Genomic DNA, 23,944 nt, shown 5'->3' with positions numbered 1-23,944 from the left:
CATAGAATCACCAAGGTTGGAAAAGACCTAAAAGAGTCCAGCTGTTCATGTATTACCAATAGCTCCCACTAAACCATGTCTCTCAACACAACATACAGTTGTTCCTTGAATAGCCACAGGATCGGTGACTCCACCACTTTCCTGGGCAGTCAATTCCAGTGCCTGAGCACCCTTTCTGAGAAGTTATACTTCCTAATGTCCAGCCTGAATCACCCCTGCTGTAGCTTGAAACCATTCTCTCTGGTCCTATCACTAATGGCATGAGAGATGAAGCTGACCGCCAGCTCACTACAACCTCCCTTCAGGAAGTTAGAGAGAGCAAAATGGCAATTTTTCATTAAATTTGCTGGTATTTTCTACCACAGGACCCTTTCCTAAACTTTACCAGTTCTGTATTCAGGAGAAGCAGGAATAATCATTTGAACTAAGACTATACGTAACCCTAGCTGATCATGCATACATCTAGGACCACAAGGCTCTCCTCTGCTCTGTCCTCCCTTCTGACCCTTGTGCACTGCCACTGCTTTCCTTTCCTGGACCTGACTTTCATAGAGAGGTGGGGTGGTCATAGGTCAAGGGACAGTATAGAAGCTTGGGCTTTAACTCTAGGTGCCAATATTAGATAAATTTTGCTAAGGGAAAACTGAAGCCTCAATCTTCTAAGAGAACAGACAGTTTGGATTTAAATCCTAAAAGGGGACTGAACCTTCCCTGGGTGGATATATTAACCACAAGACTGTTAATTTGAGACATGAATGGAGACACAAGAACAATCACAGTTGCACAAAAGTGAGAGCAATTCATGAGACCAAGGTTTATGATGAAGGTACTTATGGATATCAAAGGAAAGCTCGGTATGCCTCTTCCCTGCACAGTGAGGAAAGCTTGGATCTAACCTAGAGCTCCCTATCACTGCTATAGATGTGGATAGCTGATGAGCACTTGGACTTTATGGAGAGTCATTACTGCAGCACCTACTAGTGCACGCACTTAGTAAATCATACCAGAATTATTGTGTAGCTGGTAACAAGGAGAAGCGAAATAAACTAGAAGTATGGAAGACTGTTTAGGCATTAGATACATCAGAGTCAACAGTGCATACCACAATGCCCCTCAGAGTACTTACAGCAGTAGCCAGCACAATATCAAATCTGTCAGCATGTATTTATCAGGATGCTTGGAAGACATCAAGATCCTAAAGGACTAGAAAAGCACAGAAAGAAAATCATTCTGAAGGAGGAAAAAGGCATAGATAAGGAATTAGAGATTATTCAAACAAGCCTTGGTACCCCAAGGAACGATGGAATAAATTATTAAATAATCTCTCAGTTCATCAACATCAAAAAGGTACTAAGTACCATTTAATATGTATTTGTCAAAAACAAATTGTGCTCACACAATATAATTTCACTCTTTGACAAATTAATTGGATAAGTACATGAGTGGGAAGCTGAAATGTCACATGGTATGGCTTTTGACAGAGACCAACATGACTTTTTCATAATAAAACTAGAGAAATATATTCTAGATAAAATTGCTGTACAAAAGGTTGAGAACAAAATAGTTCAAAATCTGTTTTTTACTGAAAGAAGCCTGAATAGATTCTCTCATATGTCCTACATTTTAAATTCTTTATTATTTTCATTATAGTGAAAAGTAATACAGAGAATGCAATGGCAAAAATTAATAGATGACACCAAATGGAAAGTTCTCTGAATAAAAGACTTAAACTAAAAGTTTAAAAAAATGTCAACAACCCTGAGAAAGGATCTGAAAAAAGGATTGATATGTAGTGGGTTACATAAGAAGTATTTCAAATAAGAAGGGAAAAGAATGAATGCATAAAAGCAAAATAAAGAGTAAAAAGTTAACTATTTTAGGAAAGCATGAAAAGTGGGTGATAAATCTCAACACTTCTTCACAAAAGGTAATTCTTCTTACATATACTAGAGGTACTTTTATAACAATGTTATACTGTGTCTGAGATTTGATTCTGAGCAAAGACTATTTTTGATCTGCACATGAACAACCCAGACAACACAGAAAATTCATTAAAAAATACTTCAGGCAATCTAAAAAAAAAAAAAAAAACTGAAATAATACAGATAGTTCATAAATGGTAAAAAAATTAAAATCAAAATCAAGGAAGGAAGGAAGGAAGGAAGGAAGGAAGGAAGGAAGGAAGGAAGGAAGGAAGAAAGAAAGAAAGAAAGAAAGAAAGAAAGAAAGAAAGAAAGAAAGAAAGAAAGAAAGAAGAAAGAAGAAAGAAAGAAAGAAAGAAAGAAAAGAAAGAAAGAAAGAAAAGAAAGAAAGAAAGAAAGAAAGAAAGAAAGAAAGAAAGAAAGAAAGAAAGAAAGAAAGAAAGAAAGAAAGAAAGAAAGAAAGAAAGAAAGAAAGAAAGAAAGAAAGAAAGAAAGAAAGAAAAAAAAAGAAAAATGTAGAAGGGGAGAGAAATATCTGAAATCTGAAAATGAAGACATTTCCCTAAGCTTTGATGGATACTACATTAGATTACTGAAACAAAACCCCCTTCCACTTAAGAAATAGACCTTTTTGGAAAAAAAAATGTACTGGCTGTAATGCACTTCTAAAAAAAGGCAGTTGAGTTCTCTCTTCATAGATTTCCTCCTTCTTTTCTCCTTTCCTTGGGCAAAGAAGTTTGAATTTATTTAAAAGATCTTTCCTTTAAAGATTTCTTTTAAAAATACTCCTTTGATCATAAGCATTGGGTATAGACAACAGTGATGTACATGGAGTGCTACAAACTTTTTTGATATTCTTTCTTGCAGGAAATTGAAAGAAAGAATTCAAAGATCTCTTCGTCTTTATATTTATTCATCTTAATCCTCTACAGTAAAAATCCAAGTGAACAATGAAATAAATCTAAGTTTCCTGTGCCGAAAGGTTGTGGAATGGGTATGAAATCAAATGATAAGCACTATCTCATTAGATCTTTGCCTTGCATGTAATTGCAAGTGACAACTGAATTTGAAACTATGACCTTGGGAAAAGAAACAACCTTCTCAGGCTTTACAGCCTTATGTAAAGCTGCAAAAAGAATTTAATAAAAAGTGACTTAAATGTACAACACTGCAGCAAATTCTGAATAAAAATTGCCCCAGCAAACATAGATCTAGAGTGAAATATCTCACATGAAAAAGAGAAAGAAGCAGGACCAAGGAAAGAATGATGTCTAATACAAACTCCATGATGCAAAAAATGAGTCGCTGCCATCAGTGGAAGAACAGACAAAAATGGTGCATGCTTGTCTTTTTCCATGTCCTAAAATCTTCTGCTTTCAAATAGGAATGAGAGTCAAAGCATTCTTGTAGAGCCAGCATCTGAAGAGCAGCCCAAATCCACAGATTTTGCTGACATCCTGTAATTTTACAGATACTTAAAATTAAAAATTTTGTCTCCAGCAAGGAATTATTTGACTGCAGAAGCTCACCATCAAAGTACTATCTGTAGAATTCAAGATGTCATAGCAGTCAAGCTGATTGTTGTCTGTACCTAGAACAAAATGCTCTGAATGCAACATCAAAAATACAGCTTTCTGAGAATCTTGAACTTTTCCTTTGAAATTAGAGAGGTCTGCCATTTTTCTCTGCTAAAAATACCCTATATATATATATATAGGGTATATATATATATATACACCACTAAAATGCACCTCTGCATTGGAATTACTAAAGGAAACCTTGCAGAGTCAGAAAGCAGAGGCATTCCAAATACATTTTATTCAGCACTTGCAATGCTTGAAATCTCATTTGTAGAATACCATCAGCTCAACCATGTCACACCAGCTGGAGCAATGCTTTGTGCTTAAAGTAACAAAATACATTTTAGAAACAGCTTTCCAAGAATGGTCAAATACAACAGAGTCAAATGTGGCACATAGTATCTTCTATCAGTTCCTGGTGACTCAAGCAGCAATGTGGATTTCATGTTCTTTCTTTTTATTTTTTATTTTTTTTCTAAATAGACATATCAGATGAGATCCAATACTTGTTTTAAGTCAAAATCCATTGCATAACTGATTAACAGTGCTAAATAGAATTTGGATCCTTTTTAAGATCTAGTACTTTATCATGTACTCTTTGTCATAGAAAAATTGTTTTGTTTAGATACAACTACTATTGCTAAAAATCTAGACATTGAGCTTTTCCTGCAGCTTGATGAGTAAATTTTGTATCTGGAACATTATGTGTGGCTTTAGAAAAAGCAATATTTTCATGCTTCATTTGAGCATGCTTTTGTGCTCATTTCTGCTTGAAGATTTAATATATCATCATCTAGCATCTAAATACAAGATTAGATTAGAAGAACTTTCAAAAAGGTTCTTATGAAAAAGACAAAGCTTATTTTACTGATGGGTTAAGAGAGTTTTTGAACTGATAGCCCTAGAATATGATCCTGAGACCTCTGCTCCCCCCATGTGGGCATGGAAGCAAGCCCGCAGGCTCATCTTCATCTGCCTTCTCTCTTCTCAGATCTTCAAACTTCCCTAACGAAGTGTGATTAAACGATATATTACTAAATTCTGCAAAGAGATAAGTGATTTTTAACACACATCTGAATATATATATATATAAATTTTAATATATTAAAAATCTATTAAAATATGATGGGTCTTCACTTGTGAACAAGATCAAGCTAATTTGTATTACTGTCTTTGTCTTCTATGATTCATTCTTCCTCATACCTCACTTTTGCCTTCTTAGTCTCCTCTTGCACTGGGGTATTAGTTTATATACTCCAACATTTTATCATAATACTTGATTTATAGGAAAAAGATTTCTTGATCAGCTGGGACAATCAGTGTATGCAGATGACAGGTAACCATGTACTTAGCTGTGACTTACCTCACTTTGAGCTTCACAAATAAGACAACGTAATTAAAGCAACACAACAAAATAAAGGTGTTCAGAAAAGTCTCTGTTAATATCACTGTGGTCTCCTCATTCATAGCTAACCAGGGGTCTGAGAACAGTAGGAAGATTTTATTATTGTTGTAATTATAAGAGGACAGTATGTAAGTTTCTACTATCTCTGTCACTTATGTCTCCCCTGTTGCCAGAGTTGAAGGACTATTGACTGCAGGGTTTTTACCTCCTAGCATAGTCCAGGCTAGTCCTGTTCATGAGCAGATGGCTGAATGAACACAGTGTGTTATTTCTTCAAGACTGTCCATTCTTTCTCCATTATTGTAAGGATAATAATGTTTGCAGTATTTCAGAATTCTCTGTCCCTCCCAATTGTCTGTTCCCAGAATTTTCCTTCCATGGAAAATGGAGCATGAAACCGTGCTTTGTCCATCAAGTGTTTGGTTTTTGGTTTTTTTTTTAGTGATTATTTGAACCTAAACAAAGTATTTGAACCTCAACAAAATCCATAAAATCTTCCTTTAGTTGACATTTTGCACATAGCATCAGTTCTTCCTCTTCCAGAGCAGAGCTAAACTTCCTGCCTAAATGCAGAAAAACTGATGAGCTTCACTGCTTGCACATGAAGGGTAACGTCATGTCAGGGAGAGATACCAAAGCAAATTTATATTAGCATGAGTATTGAAAACAACGTTGCCTGCATATTGCCTGCTGTATTATTTGTAGCTGACACTGTTGTCTGCTTTCAGGACTCAAGACAGCAAGAATCTCAGAGCTTCTACCTGCGCATGCAAGTGTGCTGAATTAACATGCCTAGATCAGCTGTGTCAATGGAGTCTAAAACTAATCCCATCAAGCAAATTATTTTAAAAAATAAAGTTGTTCTCTATCCCCCACTTTCACTGAATAATGCTCCAATCATGAAGCCCTGAGCACTTTCTATTGTCTGTACCTCCCTAGTAGTTGTGGATGGACAAGCTATCCAGCATCCTGGTTAGCAGCTCAGCAGATCCCCAGTTACTGTTCCCAGGTCACTGAAGAAGCAGTTTGGAAGAACTGTAGTATTCCAGTGTTCATCAAGCACAGCCATAACCACCTCTATTAATTTGTCCAAATACCTGGGCTATTTCACCCTTTGAGAAAGTGCTGTACAACTTCCTGGTTTTGATTTCCAGGCTGGAGTATTGGATTGCAGTTTTTCTGAGGCAATCTGCAGGAACATCAAGGGCTTTCTACATCAAGGCATTCTGAATTTACACACACACACACAAACACAGAAGCAATACTTCTTTGTAGTGTTTTCCCTTTTCTAGAATTTGAGGCAGAAAAAGACTGTTCTTGACAGTGGTAGGCTGCTTTATTAGCAAAAAAGCCTCTACAGAAGAGGCATACCTTAGGGCACTCTCAAAAATTCTGTGGTTGCTATAAACCAGGACTGACCAATTCTGATGCTCCGATCTGTCATTTTTTTCTTCTGCACACAGATTCTTGCAGTCATGTAACTGTAGCATGTTTATAGAATGTCACATTTTAATTCAGTTTATGCATTTTTTGCAGTACTATAGACTGGCACATTTAACATTAATTTACTCTGGGAACAAAAAGTAAATCTCACTTTCAGACACTATCTCAAGTGTTTAGTCCTCATAAAAGCTCAAGCTTAAGATCAGCTATATCTTTATCAGGACAATGTTAAGTAATGCTTGTGCCAATCTTGATACTATTTCCTTAGTTCATAGGTTTGTTTTGATTAATAATTTTTCATTGTCCCTGTGGGATTTTCATTCTGGAAGAGGAAGTACAAGAGATGACTGTTGCTTATTTCAAATACATTTGCTAAGGCACATGAGAAGATGAAGAGAAAAATAGAAAAAGCAGAATATTTATTATGTAATACTGTTGGTTACATTTATTGCTCTATTAGCACTTCCATCGTAAATGAAGGTGAAGCGTTAATAACTCAGTTGCCCCATTTCCTTCTGCACTGAGACATCACCATAGGAGAATGGTTTTCAGATTTATCTGAATATTGAAACAAAACCAGACATTTCATATGATATAGTCAGTCAGATCACTGTGAAAGCCATTGAAAAATAACTACAATATTAAATATGAATGTACTTAAAATCCACTGAAAAGCTTGATGATACGTTTCAGCTATTTATACAAAGATAGAGCAACTCCATTATTTTGTGTCACTTTGAGTAAGTTTCTCTCAATACTTGAAGAAAAAAATATTTTTTCTGGCTTTTCAACTTGATATTTTTCATAACCATATTATTAGGCCTGGGAGAAACAGACTAACAGCCAGGTTAAGCACAGTGGGTTTTCAGCTGATTCAGCAGATGTTTCATCTAAGCCATGCACGGTGCCTCACCCATCACAGCTCATTGTTCCCACCATGCTACTCCAGTGGTATCCACGTTACTGTAGTATTATGAAATTCCTGCCACATTTTGTGGTAATTGTATCCGCTTCCAAAAAAATGAATTAAATAAGTAAAGTCACCCCACTCCTAATCCAGCACATGTACAAACATAGCAAATAATAAAAATACCATGGTAAATTCATGGTAAATACAGGAGTGTAAACGCTTATGTTATCCTTGCCATACTTCAAAGCTATTGCTCATTGACTCCTGGTTGAATCTGATTGACTTCTAACAGAAGCCCTTAGGGAGAACCTGAGAAGGTCATTCTGCCTACCATTCTGCAAGGATATCAGTCTCCAGGCTGAACCTTTTAAAATAAAGCAGAAATTTCTGCTTTGGATATTTTTCCATGGATTCAGATTAAAGTGTTTCTAGAGAAAATAAGTATTTACCTTATTTTTATTATTCTTATTATTCATCCCATATTCCCTCTCCTGAGCTAGAAATAACATGATAGGTCAGATTCCTAGTGCACTTCCTATGGTTTCAAAACAAACAAACAAAACCCTCTCTCTGAGCCATCAAAAAAAACTTTAATCCCTGAACAAACAGCATAATTATAAATCCATACCCTATGGAAATATTCCCTACTGGTTACCTCTGTCAGTAGTAAATAATTCACACAGAGATGCTCTAATGGCAAACAGTCTACTTGAAAGCTCTGCACAGCAGACAGCAGGATAACAGTATAATTCAGGCCCTGGAGTGAGGTATGTCTGACTCTCTTGCAATTTCCCTACTGACAAAGAGCAAACAGAATTCCACAGATCTCCTTGTTACAGGAAATGTGCTCAGTGGAAGAGAGCTGCAAGGGTGCAGACAAAATATTAAAGTGCAAATATGTCACAGGCTGAAAAATAAGCCCTGCCTAACACTGTGCTATATGATGCCTAATGTAACAAAGCTGGGCAAAGTTTTGTGAATTAGAACATCCCTTCCCTTTTATCAGGGACTACTTAGTGTGCGTTAACCTTCTGTGATGCTGCTAGGGAAAAGTGCTAGGGAACTTAACCTTATTTCTCCTCCTTCTGCATCCTCCCACACAGGAAGATGGGAGCCCTGTGTTCCCATGATGAAGACATGACAGGCATCAGCAGTGCATATCTGAATCCGGCCTCATCCTGTGTGGACAAAACAGTGTGACCAAGAGAAAGATGAAGGAGTGGAAATATGATGGGAAGACATGTCAATAAGTAAAAGAAAAAAAAATAAATAACCTGGTGCACCAGGTTAGGTAAGGAGACTCAGGTGCTGTGTTATACAAAATTTCAATCACCTTATGACAGAGAAATAAGAATCAAGGAACTCTCAAACATTGAAATCAGAAGGAACCACTTGGTATTCAGTGCTAGAAAAAGCCAGGACTCTAAGCTGTCTGCAAAAGATTAAAGCCTCATTTCTAAACCCTCCTTTATTAGAAGCTTTGGCATCTTCTCTATTTTTTATTTGAAAGAATCCATATCAAATAAGGCATATCTAAGAACAAAGTCAAATGCAAATTATCTACACTGAACAAGCTCCCAGACTTAACAACAACAAAAACTCTTTAAAAATTACAATACAACACTTACAAAGTCTAACTAGACATATATTTCACACTGCTATTGCATTAATGCTCTCCAGATGAAGTTGTGAAAACAGCAGAAAAACATTAAAGAGACAAAGTATTGCTACACTAAATAGCTTACTTGCTCTTCTTTGCTTATCTTCAAGCAATAGCATTTTATCTTTCTTCTTTCCATTCCAGAAAACTGATTAAACACGATGAAGTTTCTCATCAATAAAATATATTAAAATGAGAGGAAATTTTTAATTTTCTAATTTGCTATTCCTGAAAAAAGTCATATCAGCAATGGGGATATTGAATAATATACATTATTATCTTGATACTCAAAGCTATAAAGTATAGATTATTTCCTGTTCTTTAATCCCTCCTGCCAGAAACTAATGTTATTAAATTCACTACTATGCTGGGATATTTTTAAGGAACAATATAAAAGCCTAACTGTTTTAATGTGTCTTAGGAGTAATATTACGCATCCAGTTTGATAGGTGTGATATTTCAAATTACACTGATTCCAAGCTAAGAGGAAGAAAAGAGGAACAGAAGTAGAAGAAAGTCATTTGTATATGCAATATTAATTGAAAATAGTTTATTTAAAATGAAATGGGAAACTACCCTGACTTAGTAAATCCTACTCTATATTTTCTAAAAGCATCCAGCATACACTACAAAACTGGATATAGAATAAAGAGGATAGTATTTATGGGATACTTGTTTTTACTACCTATAATTTGCATACAATGAAGTCAAGAATTGAAATATCTGGCTTGTCGCAGCACTCATGTGTTTATGTCCTGGGACTTCGACTCCAGATACAAAAAAAGCCTACACACTCTCTTTCCAGAAGATATGTCTAATTCTGTGCACAGGAGGAGGAACATCTTGTGACTACATGCAGTGAATATGAGTAATGTCCACAGCTCTGTTTTCCAAGGGTTGTTTCTTTTTTTTGTTTGTTTTTCCTTTTAAAATAGAATCCCACAACCATTCTTAAAAAGATCATCTTTGTCCCGCTAGTTCCAGAATAAATAAATAAATAAATAAATAAACAAATAAATAAATAAATTTTAAAAATTAATAATAATAAATAATAATATTGTACATGGTTTCTAATTTTTTTTTTTTTCCTGTGAGAGGATGCATACATATAAAAGGAATTGTAGTGTTTAGAATCATAGAAACATTAAGGTTGGAAAAGACCTCTGAGATCATCTAGTCCAGTCACCACTACCATGCCCACTAAACCACGTCCCTCAGTGCCAGACATACACCTTTCTTGAAAGCCTCCAGGGATGACAATTGTACCATTAACTACTTTATTGGAGCAGAATACAAATCAAGAAATATTGGTCTTTTTGTATCATATGTAAATGTTTCTATTAGTAATTTCAATATAAATGCTTAGATTTTGTCATATTTAGGCAGTTTCTCCTGGCAACAGAGAAACAATTTTGAACCACTCTTCCAGCTTCTACCTCAAAGGACATAGATAATAAATGCTTCTCATCTAAACACTTCTAATAAAAGCAAACAGCATTTTTCATCTAATTTTGTTTCTAAAGTAGCTGAATTTTAATTTTTATCTTATTAATCTTTCAGTTTATAATGAAAAACTGACTACATGATTTATCCCTGAGTGTAGACTTACAGGAGCATAACTGGAACTGAAAACAAAAGCTTATCATGTCAAGTTGCAGAGCAAATCTTAACTAACGGCAAAAAAAGTAACTTTCTACAATGTCATGCAATTTGTAGAAGGCACAATTGCTAGGGCTAAGCAAGAGGAAGAATAAATAATTGCCTTTTAATGCTGTGGAAGCATGTGGCACTTTACAAAAAACCGCAAAGGCTAATTCTATTACCACATAGGTTTAAGCCTTATATTCATGTCTGGTTAAAATCACTAATCAAATTGTTCCACCAGACCATTACATGCAATAAAACCACAGCCCCATAGTTTGATTAAGGAATGTGGCTGGAACTCACAGCCAGTTGGTTTTATGCGTGTGAAAGCAGCAGACTTTGTTCTGCTGGTCTGTTGCCTTGGACTGTTCAACCCTCAGAGTGTGTTCTGTTCAATTAGTCTCAGTTCTGTAGGAAGGCTTCTAAGTCCTAAACAAGAGTATTTAAGTGTGCAACTGGCCTGCACCAGTCTGCATTTCTGTCTATTCATTATCAGGCAAAATGCCTCATTTAGGAGATTCTGGCCAGTACAATCAGAAAGTTCAAGTATCACAAGAAAAGCTCATATTTTATTTGCAAGTGCTGGAATGCTTCAGATATACTCCAAAAGCTCTTAATAGGCAAAAGGCAAAGAACTATGGCTGCCAAACACAGTCACTACTGGAAACACATTCAAATGTGTCGTGATTAAGAACTTCACTCACTTTTACTTACCTTTCCTAGTGAATATTTTCTGACTCAGAGGACTTCCATGCAGATTTCATCAGTTTCAAATTGGGTACACGGGACTTTTCCTATTTAGGCAGAGTCACGAATGGCATTGAAGTTCTGTTTGGAACCATTTCTTTGAAGCCTGTAGGTACTTTTCTCAGTACTTTTCATGACAGCGTTCAGCTTTAGTATATGAAGAACAGTTTCAAACTGACATTAAATTAATAGCCACATCTTTAGGGAAACACCACACACAGGCAGAGGTAGCAAGTGATGGAAAGGACAGCTGTCTTCATAGAATGAATGTTATAGTGAGATTCCATTTAAGGATCTTTTCTTTGGCCCCTTTCTAGCAGTTTGAACCACTTATCTGAGAAACACGGAATAGGAACTTTGAATAAAGTCTAAGTACTCTGAAGTGAAAAAGCATTGTTGGCTTGTTCTTTCCTGTAGTCTGAAAGATACTACCATTGGAAACATATCAGTGTGATGTGAATTTTTCTGATTGGCAAAGTACTTTATAAGGAAGATTTGTGATTATTAGATGACATAAAAAGATACTTCCTGATATTTTACCAACTTAAAAAGAGATGGGAAAGGGATCGCCTGTCTAGCTATGCTCACAGTTCACACCATGCAAACACACACAATTCAGCATTTCACAGCATGCCTTTTAAGTGTATTAGATTTAGGAAATAAGGAGGTGGGGGGGGGGAACCCTATTAAAAATATCATTTTCTCAGCTGTCCTTGTGACTGGACTTTTCTACTCCTGTAATCTCCACAGTTTGAAGACTTCAGAGCTATAAGACTTCCAGATTTTCCACAGCCCAAACATCTCTATTGTTTGTGCATAAGGCTTGAAGCCAACCTGAGCTTCATCAGTCTTTGGGTTGAGTGAGAAAAAAATGGTGATTTACAACCCAGGGGTTCATATTTCTGTCTCAGACTTCCGAGACTGAAATATCTGTGCAATAACTGTACAGTGCCTAGACAGTGAGTTCATCATTGTGTGATGTCTCAGACTTGCTATGCACGTGCTAAAGCAAAGGTCATCTTCACAGTGGTCATCCATACAGTGCATGAGGAACAGGACTGATAGGAACCAGGCACATAAACTCATTGTTCATCCACAAACATGGGAGACACGGACTTACATAGGTGTTATTTTACTACATCCTGTATTAATTCCTGAGGCAGATGGGCTCAAGTTCAGCATCTGACATAAGTTACCTGGCCTGTTCTCACAGATGTGTTTTGAAAAGGGTAATTGTCTCTAAATGTAGCATCAGCTCTTTTTCTTACTCTGCCACAATTTTTGCCCTTTCAAAATTAAGCCTGGATGTATTTTCTTGAGGGAAAATACCCTTGTTACTATTTCAGCTTCAGGCAACCAGCAGATTTAGCTCTTCCTCAGACCAAATGAAAAGCATGTTGACTGAGTTTTAACACACCAACCCTGTACCCTCCATTACATAACTGAAATTGGAGCAGACTCCCTTCGCAAAATGAAAAACAATATGGGAATACAATCAGAGCAGTGATCAAGACAGCTTCAATAGTGGTCTCTCAGCCCTGATGCTATACATCTCTTTTTATAATATGGGGACTGGATGATCTCCAGAGGTCCCTTCCAACCCCTAAAATTCCATGATTCTTTCTTTCATGGTATTTTGTTTCAAGGGATGGCATATCCCTTTGATAGCTGTCATCAGTTAATAATCTATTTTATCAGTCAGAACAGTTTACAAAAGCAATTTTTGCATTGTCAAAACTCCTAGTTATTGATTTTCAAAAAGTTACACTAGGTACAACATTAATTTCACAATGTACTGACTTTGGTGGCAAATCAGGCTTAAGGAGATCTTGGATCTCCTCACAGATTGACAAAGTGGTTTTTAGACATCACAAAATAGAGAACTTATTTAAAAGTACACCACTGGAAAAAAAAAGAAAAAAAAAAATCTCATTTTTGAACCTCAACAAGGCTCACAAAATTCACCAAAGAACAATTTAAACCAATTAATTTATCACCAAGTATTTCTTCACTGCATGACTTCCCCTTTCTTAAGGGCTGTTTCGGTTCCAGATCCTCCTGTTCCCATATAGGGCTTCTGCTCAAAAGATGGCACATCTCTTCATTGCTTTCTTGGTTCATTCCAATATAGTCTAGTATTGACCATACCAGATTTCTTCTCACTGCAGATGCTTAGGACATTTACACATTTAACATTCATCATTTAATAGCACCTTCCCAATAATTTTTTTTTTTTAATTTACATCACTTTCTTGTCTGTGCTAAATGCAGTCCATTATTTCACAGCAAAAGTGAGAGCAGTAAAACCCTGCTGTCACAGTGTATGGCAAAAGGCAAGGCAAGGAAAGGCTTTCTTAGTAGATATGGCACATATTGCAAGGTGCTATCATAACACACAAAGTTCGAGCATTAAAAATACAGATAATGATCTTCCAGATCACCACAATTATTATTTTTAAATGACAATTTGGAACACATTCTACAGCTTTTCTGGCAGAAGTAGTCTCAGTAAAAGATATCCCTTTCCTGCACTGCAGACACATAACTAATCATGATATGAAATATATGATTATTACAGTCAATAATTCTACACTTTCACTTCTAAATCTCCCATTGCTAAGTGCAGCAAATTTTGATATATGACAAATAAGATTAATAACTTGACTTTCAACCATAAAGCTTTCTTGTTCATTTTTTTCCTACAGGTGAAGTAAGATCTTTCGAGAACATGTAGATTTGATGATACCATAACTCATATGAACTGTGGAGGATAATTTAACACTATTGAAGTATTCTCAGGTTACTTCTAATACTAATTAGAGACTTCAGAGGGTGTGGATTTGATTTGGATCTCCGAACTACCATTCACAAACCAACATGAACTGCTGATTTCATTATTTTTTTCTGAAGAAATTTATGTTGAGAACTGTTGTAAATTCCCATAAAAGATCTTTAAATTCCATAAGTGAACTTACAAGAAATCATCAAGATTTTTTTTTTTTTTTTTTTTTTTTTTTGTGAAACAACAGCTTAGCACAGAAAGTATATGCTTTATAACAAAGGAGCACTGGAATGAAATGCATCTGAGATCACATATCAAATTGTCAAAAATACATCTTTTAACTTGAAAAAGGGATCCAAATTTGAGCTGTTCCTTATCAAGCTGTTTGTGTGATGTACAATAGTGCAGAATACAAATGAGGAAAGCCTCTCTTTAGGAGAATTAAAGACTCTATTGCATCAGTGATATCTGGGTTTTCGTGCAATTATGATTTCAAAAAATGTAAGAAATACAAAAAAAAAACAAAAATTAATACTTCTATTACCTACAAATATTGTAACTAAATGGCTTCAGACAGTGTAAACTATAGGTAACAGCAACAGAGCTCTACTTGGAAATGAGAAGTGATAGCCATTTTTTCCAAGTAGATCAGCTGGAATCAATTTACTTGTTAATTGCTTCATTTTCTCTCCTAGATCCTCAGGTTGAATTTCTGCTTCAGACACTGGGAGTTGGTATAATTCTGCTTGTAGTAAACAGCATCAGTCTGTTTCCTTTTGGCCACAACAACCCTATGCAATGCTACAGGCTTGGGGTTGAGTGGCTGGAAGACTGTGGAAGAAATGGACCTGAACATGTTGATCAACACTCCAATGAACATGAGCCAACAGTGTTCCCAGGTGGACAACAAGACCAAAGGCATCCTGGCTTGTATCAGAAATAGTGTTGCCAGCAGGAGAAGGGAAGAGACCAACTCCCTATATTCAGCTCTTGTGAGGCTGCACCTCTAGTACTGTGTTCAGTTTTGGGCCCCTCACTACAAGAAAGACATCAAGGCCCTGGAGAGTGTTCAAAAAAGGGCAGCAAAGCTCGTGAGGGGTCTGGAGCACAAGTCTTATGAGGAGCAGCTGAGGGAAATGGGATTGTTCAGTCTGGAGAAGACTCAGGGAAGACCTTATCACTCTCTATAACCACCTGAAAGAAGCTGTGGTGAGGTGGGTGTTGGCCTCCACTCCTGCGTATCTAGTGACAGGATAGGAAAGAATGTCCTCAAGTTGCACCAGGAGAGATTCAAGTTGGACATTAGGAAAAAATTATTTTCCAAAAGAGTGGTTAGGCACTGGAAAAAAAGCTGTTGCATCAGCACAGATCACAGAAAAGTTGAAGATGACTTTGTCTTTCATATTCCATGATTTCAATAAGAAACAACTGACCATTCTTTTCTCTCTAGTAAAGTTCTCATTCCATATATGTTTCATTTCTTACAAAGAAAATGGGATTTAATTTTACAGGACTTTGGCAAAACCAAGGCCATCTGACAGCCAGTAGAATATTTCTTATTGAGTTACAGAAAAATGGACGTTTTCATATTAGATATGAACTTCTCAGAGTAATATTTCTTTATCATTTCTCTCTGAAACCCTTTGAGAAATTCTGAAGACCTTAAATGTTTTAGAAAGTTTACAGTTGGGTTCAGAGAGGACAGCAAGGCCTGGCTGAATTTTTCTTGATTTTTAGTCACAAAACTGGGACTGCTTCATGGTCTGAGAGCCATGTGTAGAATATACATTATTATAGATGATCGAATCTAACTTTCTCTGTGTACAGGAAATGGCTGCAATGCTGTGATCAAAAATATCCCAAGCTCGTTACCTATCATTTGATTTTGCCACTTCACACTTTCAGTTTCAAGCGTTGTTCAGACTTATGAAGGGTAAATCCTCTTCATAATTAGACCCTATACTTTTCCATGATTTTTTTCTATTTTATTTTACACTAATCATATATTTATAGAATCACAGAATGGCTTAGATTGGAAGGGATTGGGGTAAAATTGTTGTTAACTTGAGAATTATTCCCAAGTTGAGCAGCTGCTGATGAAGGATAGTTTAGGGAATGCAATGATAATTACTTTCTCCATCTGCAGCTCTTTAAGAAGTCAGTTGAATTCTAAAATTTGTTTTTGGTATAATAGCCACATAAATTTCAGAAGACTGTTTAGTACAGACACTCCCAGACAAGCAGGATAGGTTGATAAGAAATATGAGATTGTTGATGCTGTTGATTTGATTTCTGCTGCATTCTTCTGCACAGTTCTTCTGAAGTTCTTTCCTTCCACTGATGTTTTTTCCAATTCCTCTTATTAAAATATTTGTACATATGAACATCACTTCATTGTTATAAAGAAATGTTTTTTATATTACATGGATCCTAAAAGAGAAGGCAAATAATTTTCTTGAGAAGTAGCCCTAAGAAAGGTTGTATAACTACTTTATGCAATAAGTAAAAGTCCATAGAAAGAAGTGAGCCAACAATGTCTTTACTTATTGCAACTTAAAACACACCACTCTTGCTCTCCACTTTTCATTACTCAGCTAGTTAGCATACATACCTTGCAGAAATGTCCTCCAATGTGTTCAGAGCATAATTTCCATAAATAATAGATCTTTAATGCCACCGAGGAAAATCACTAGAGTACCAGAAATCATATCCCTATTGTCAAAGACTTGTGTATCTTACCTTCTGGATAGGAAAAAAGAAAAAAAAAAGGTTGGATCTCCGTGGTCTCCAATGTTGCCATTAAGATCTGTGGTGCTGATTTCCCACTTTATGTGCCAGATGACAGAACAGAACAAGTGAGGTGTAATCTAAAAACTGTCTTTGTTTTTCCTAGGTTAATCTAGTACACAGAGCAAGACCTGGATCAGCAACATGAGATCTCCGGAGTGCAACAGGAAGATTGGCTGAGTTGCATCACCAGAAGTGCGTTTAGTATCAGATAAGTGAAGTATGATATTTGACAGCCCCAACATATGCAAATCCAGGCAGCTGCTCAGTCTTAATGCCTGTCTGGTTTTTAACAGATTGGCCTTTTCAGTCATTGCAAGCAAGATGGTCTCAAATCATTGTATTACTTCTTGGTCTACATATGGCAACATCAAGGTTATATCACTATTGTATTTCAGTGAGAGTTTCACTTTAACCAGTGAAAGGTTACTCCTTGGGAAGCACTTCCTGGTGCTTTCCATTTGTTTCCCTTCTTATCTGGCTCAATTTCAGAGCAACATGACTTGGATTGTTATCTGTGTGGCAAAGTCCATTCAGCAGAGAAAGAAAAAGAATAATTTATAACTAAAAATTAATGCACCACTTTTAAGAAATATGAAGCCATTTGCAACAAGCCACACATAAATATGACTTACACAAAAAAAAATATTTGCTGAACAAGTCTAAACTTTGAATGGAATTGAAATTTTGTTCACTTCTTACCTCCCTTGTCAGCACAATTTAAGAATGCTCCATACTTCTGCTGCGAAAAGCAGTCACCTTAAATTAAATAAAAGGCTCACTAAATTCCCCATCTCCTCCTTTAGAGAAATGCACAGTGATACAGCATTTCCGTTATCTGCATCTAGTGTTGTTTAGCAGGGCTATTGAAAGGATGCTAGACAGTACTAAAGGTGGGTGCAGAACATATTAATAACAAAATAATTGGAATGTCAAAGCTCATGAATTAACACTTTTCAAACTCAATTCCAATAAGCAGATTATGGTTTTTGTGTGTCTTGCAAACTATAAACACTGCAATTCATTACATGCATATCCATTATTTTTTTTCAGCAGACATCTTTGCCAGTGAGTGCTAAATTAAGAAATTAATCCTTCAGAGATCAATAAAAAAAGCTTTATTGCTATTCACAAAATCAAATACTCAGAGCAACAAACCATATGGGCAGTCCCGTAGACCAGTATATCACCTCTCCATCTGTGCTTACCACTCCTTCACTGGACACTTAGAGTGAATTTTTCAGGCTAAGCTGAAAATTCAGACAATTCTCAGTAACTCATTTCTCCCAAAGACTCAAACTTCATTACATCAATGAACAACATTAGTTCTGTAGGGTGAATTGTGGACATGGTAGTCTTAAATCCTCTCTCCCTGATTCAGTCCCTCAAGACTATACCCTTTCCTCTTTTAAACACACAGCTTTCTTCTCTGGAACGTGTGTAGAGATACTTAATATCTTTTTGATACTGTAATGGACAGTGAAACCTATGAGCTAATATTTAAATTGCAGAAAAATAAGCTCTTGAGGTGGGGGAAGTAAAAGTCACTTTTGTTGGTTTACATCACCATAAATATACAAACCAAATAATAAATCACCTACAGTCCTTGTATCTTTTCAATACAGTATTTTGAGCCTCTGTTTTCATTACAGGGTATCACACAGAACAGTTAAAAAAATTCAGTTCAGGTAACAATTCCAGTCACTGAAAATAGAGATGACATTGAGGTTTGTTATTTATGAGATTATTAGTTTTTTTAACCTAGAAAAATCTGATGGAATGTGTCACTGACAAGTTACCTAGAAAAAAATATATTCTTCAAAGAGTCTTGCTCTTGAGATAGTATTGCATTGCAAAAAACTCTTCTTCAGTGACTCAAGAGGAAGCTACACTTTATCTGGCATCCATCCTGTGCACAGCTCTTTAATAAAACTGATGGACAATTATTTTCTTAACCCTGTGACCTTCAGTATCAGTGATTTCTCTAGTCTGTAGAAATGCCTATGTCAAAAGGGCAGAGCCTCAGAGAGTGCATAATGTGACTTCTGTTCAGTTTGTTTTCCTAACTGTGTTAAAGATGACAGCTTTTTCTATTTAAAAATATTTATTTGGCTGTTTACAAACATCTTATATGCACTGTTGCATGGAAAAATATGAAAAAATTCACTTGTATTTTAGTGGTGTTGTATTGTGCAGAAACTCAAATTTATAACTGCCCTGAATGTTACAAATCAAATACCCAAACAAGATTCAGTTTTTGTGGCAGGCTGTGATTTTTTTTTCTCTATTAAGTTTGTGACTAATAATTTAGCATCCATGAGAAAGTAATTAATTCCATTTCCCTCCACTGTCACCACCACTTCGGCTCTTCCATTGATATCATATTCCCTTGGACCATCTTACTCCCCTGATTTTAACCAATTTTTTTCTTTGGTCTCAAATTGAACATAAGCAAGTTAAATTCTGAGCAATTATTTCCCACTGTTACTTGGCTTTGAAGTTTGATGCCTTTTATTTCAAACCCACAGAAAGGTTTTCAGTCCTTTATATTATCTATTGTTTCTAATTATACTAGCAAGTCTTGTAAAAGGTTTAATGTCTCCCCACAAACCTGGCTTAAACTGGATTGCAAAGTATCACATTCGTTTTTTCATGTTTTGAATGGATATTCTACTAAGACCTTTATGTTTGCAAATATCAAAGTCTTTGCTGAATCTGATAAAATTGATCTCTTACAGCTGCAAGTTAATTTATTTAAATACCAAATATAATTCATTTTATATTAAACAGCTACTGAGGGAACAAAAGAGAGAGTACTCTTTGTCTTTATTTCCCTGGCAGCATCCTAGCTCTGCCTGAAGTCCATTCAACGGATAAAATACATAATCTTTCGGTAAATTCCATAAGTGAGTGCTGCCTGGTTATTATCACTGCAGAATGTCCAGTGAGAGGAAGCAAACCTTGCAGAGGGATAGCAAAGTATTCACACAGCTTTGTATAAATACTGGATAATGGATTCCCTCCGAGAGATCTGTAATACTCCAATATCAAAAGATTTCTGCATTAAAAATAGCTAAAATGCATATCAGATTAGCCTTTTCAAACTTCAGAGTTATGCAGCTCAGAAGAACACAATTGTAGTGATGGTGTAACTCACATTTATTTCTTTCTGGACCTTGTGTGAAATGAGCTTTTTCCAAAGTAAAACAGATCCCCAAATATTTACTGAAAATTAAAGTGATTTATCTATTCATTAATATATTAGTGATTTCTTATCACAAATAAAACCATTTAAATGAATGTTCTAATCTCTGGAAAAAATTTATGCATCTCTGAACTTTCTGGTCTGAAGACATGATCTCATACTACTCCAGGACTCTTTTCTTTTTAGCAAATAACTTTGCCAAGTTTCATTTCTGTACTTTCCTCCTTATACAGATCTCATATGGTATTATCAAGCATTTGTCACCTACACAAAGGACAGTATTTCAGTCTGTGGGAGGAAGGAAAAGGCTAAAAAACTTTTTTCCATTTCCTTTCATGGCAGAAATTCTTTGCCCAGCCTTGTGTAAAATGGCTCAGCAATAGAATTGATCTCACTACTCCGGAAAACACAGATCTCAACCTAGAAGTGTTTAATGTTGCTGAAATTCTCATGACAAAGGTGGTACATTTTACTTGGCTCACTATTTATTCCATTTAGGGATATTAAACTACTGATCCTGCAAGGCATTGAGTGCCTCCAGTTCTCACTGAGATTATAATCTGTAACATATCTTAAAGCTTTTTTTCACCTTAGGAGTAAACTTCCTAATATATTAATGCAGGTTAAGCCACCATTAAGTTTTAAACAACAAACCTCTGTAGAAGTACTCTCTCTTGGGAGCAGCAGGCAGCATAGGATTTCCAAGTTACAGATCTCCTCTGCTAAAATGCACTAGGGAGAATGCCAGACATCAGCCATAAGCAGTGGAGCCCTTGAACTGGAAGGAAGAATATTCCTTTGTTTATTTTCCTGATAATCTTCTGTTTGAGCATGACCAGTGATCCCAGCACACTTCCTGGTTGACTGCACAATGTTCTCCACACTGTGCCTCAGCTCAGTGAACTCTACAGAAAACTGTTACCAGCCATTTCCCCAGATGCTGCTTTTCTGAATCCCAACTCTCTTGCCACCTATAAGGCTGGTCTTAATGGTTTCCAAAGCATCATTACCTGAAGCTAAACACTGGATGTGAATTTCTGTAAGCACCGTGTTTTACCAATCCTGTCATTACAATGAGACTTTAAGTTTCTGGAAGCATCAGTCCTTTTCCTGATTTCATCAAATGTGAAGAACATAGGAATTAACCAAGTTTCCATTCAGATAACTCAACGCTCCTCCAAATAGATATCAGCGGCTTCCCACTGAAATACAGCAATTGATTTGCATCTTGTTCTGAGAGACCTATGTTCTCAGAAGTGTTGTAAAAGGGAGTTAGGGCAAGAAATACAGTTGTCACTTCCAGAGCTGCTGGTTAAAAAAAGGTTAAGTAGCCTCAGCCTTGTCATATTCCAATCTCTACATTTCTTTATTGGATCTGGTACTTATTTTTTTCAGCAACGTGCTTTCATACACAAATATCCCTCTCCTTTGGGCAGAAAATAGGCAGAATACCATATGCTTGATAAACGCTGTTTATTTCTATAACTTTAAATAAAAATAATTAAGCTGATGTAAGAACAATTTGCTATTCATTTTCATAATGAAAACAACTACCGTTGCCTTTTCATGAGAGAAGAAGCCCTCTATTTTTTAATATCGTACTGTACATACATAATAAATGTTTTCCTTTTATATTTGCTTCATGACAAATTAAAAATGCAATCTATTTAGATCTTACATGGTGGCAGATTTAAGCACTTGAATCACTGAGGCAGTAGATTCAGATTTTCCTCACCTCATATGCAGCAACTTTCATATGAAATAATAACTGGAACAGAATGCAAAAATCTATGAAATTCACAAGAATATATATGAAACCGGATAGAGATCAATTTTTGCATCTCAGTGAGGTTGGCTGCTATGGTATCACAAAACAGTACTGCTTCATAAAATGAAAGGAAGCAGTCTTGTAATACATGTGGGGAAAAAATTTGTCACATGGTCTATTCTATTAAAATAGGACATCATTTTATACATGGCATCAAAATTAAATTAAATTAAACTGACTAATCTTTCCTGTTATTCATTTGCATTTCAAATTTTCCAAAGCCTTCACTTTTTCTGTTTCAGCATTGCTACTGAAGAAGAGCAATATGGCTGCATAATTCAGCCTTTCTTTAATTTTCTGCTGATAGATTTTCAATGCAGCTCCATTTTTTCTCCCAGTGAAAGCAAATTACTCCATACATTCCTCATCCTTTCTTTGTGCCACAGCACTGATCGTACTAAAGGGAACACATTTTCTTAATATTAATTTTGTTAAAACCCATTGAGCAATGACACCAATTCATTCACATCTGTGGACCTAAATGGAATGAATACATACTTAACTTTCAGGGCAATACTAACTAGGTTCTGTGTATAAGTAACAACATTTACTTAACATACAATTTCACAGAATCACAGAATCACAGAATTGTAGGGGTTGGAAGGGACCTCTAGAGATCATCGAGTCCAAACCCCCTGCCAAAGCAGGCTCCCTACACCATGTCACACAGGTAGGCGTCCAGGCGGGTCTATCTCCAGAGAAGGAGACTCCACCACCTCCCTGGGCAGCCTGTTCCAGTGCTCCGTCACCCGCACCATAAAGAAGTTCTTCCACACATTCGTGCGGAACTTCCTATGCTGTACTTTCATCCCATTACCCCTAGTCCTATCCCCACGCACTACTGAAAAGAGACCAATTTCCAATATTTAAGATTTAATTATTTTCCTTAAAACATAAATATGAACATTTCATTATTAAATCATCTTGAATCTGATTTTCATTATGTAAATTCTATAAGTTGTTGGGGAAAAAATAATAATTTAGAATTTCTCATTTGTTGAAAACACATCACTTTACAGGGTGGAAATCAGAGACATTTCTGATAAATATGTTTGAAACTTGTAGAGATCCCTACAACAGCTCAACAACTTAGCTCCCTGACAACCTACAGAGATAAAGACCTTGAACTGTGGAAAACGTGCTCCTGACATCCTGCCCTTTCTTCACCTTGTTAGCCATGTAGATGAAACCACCTTCCACAGCCATTCTCCCCAGGTTAACTTGGTGATATGTTTCACTGGTTTTGGCCATCAGGACCAATGCAGTTGACCAGAGCTTCCACTGTAAAACAAAGGGACAACCTGGAGAACCTCTGAACATATCTAAGAAATATACACTTAAAGAATTACGTGAATGCTTATGATTCCTTAAAATTATTAATGTCAGAAAGGAACGACAAAAAATTTTGAAAACAAGACACTTTCACAAAGTAAGACTTGGTTAATCCCAACAATTCTATTAAGTTTTTCTCTCATATCAGTGGATTTCCCTGAAATCTAAAGTAATTTGGCCCATGTGAAAACCAATGGTTACAGAGACATCTTTCTGCAGTATTGCCCGATGACGATCACATCTCAGAATCTCCTGTTCAGTCTTGGATATGGAGCTAGAGAATTCGAAGACAATGTGGCAAAACAGCAAACTTCCTTAGCCCTGCTGCCTGACATAGAGATTTTTTGACTTAGACAGACATCTGACATGGAGTATAGAAACCCAAGTATGCAATTTAGTGGCAAAATTTCAAGGAGTACTCTTAACTGTCTAGCAAAAGGGAAAGTTGCCACTGTTAGCTACAAGCAATATTTTAGCCTCTGCCATGAGCACAGAAGAGTGCAGAGGAACTTCATTGCATGTCCAAATCCAATGAAGGAATTTTAATTAATCAGCAATTGGCTGAAATTTTGTATTTCTTACTCTCATTCCTGGTTTTTGATAATTTCCTTATGCTGTCTTCTTTCAAACAAGAGCTAAGTGATCTGTATGCAATGAGCATTTTACAACCTTGCTGCTACCCTCATTTCAGTTCATGGA

At 36.1% G+C, this 23,944-nt stretch overlaps 1 long non-coding RNA gene across 1 annotated transcript in view; it reads left to right on the top strand.

Annotated features, from left to right (window-relative positions):
- The window catches only part of LOC107308996, a 50,038-nt gene extending 34,637 nt beyond the window's left edge, over nt 1–15,401 (top strand). Inside the window, exon 3 of the long non-coding RNA XR_001553035.2 lies at nt 14,789–15,401. This is a non-coding gene — a long non-coding RNA (uncharacterized LOC107308996). The remainder of the gene's footprint in view (nt 1–14,788) is intronic.
- The last annotated feature ends 8,543 nt before the right edge of the window (nt 15,402–23,944 follow it).

The sequence above is a fragment of the Coturnix japonica genome, chromosome 2 (assembly GCF_001577835.2).
Source record: "Coturnix japonica isolate 7356 chromosome 2, Coturnix japonica 2.1, whole genome shotgun sequence".
Taxonomy (NCBI): Eukaryota; Metazoa; Chordata; class Aves; order Galliformes; family Phasianidae; genus Coturnix; species Coturnix japonica.
The sequence above is the reverse complement of the archived record's forward strand: the minus strand, read 5'-3'. Positions and strand labels throughout refer to the sequence as shown.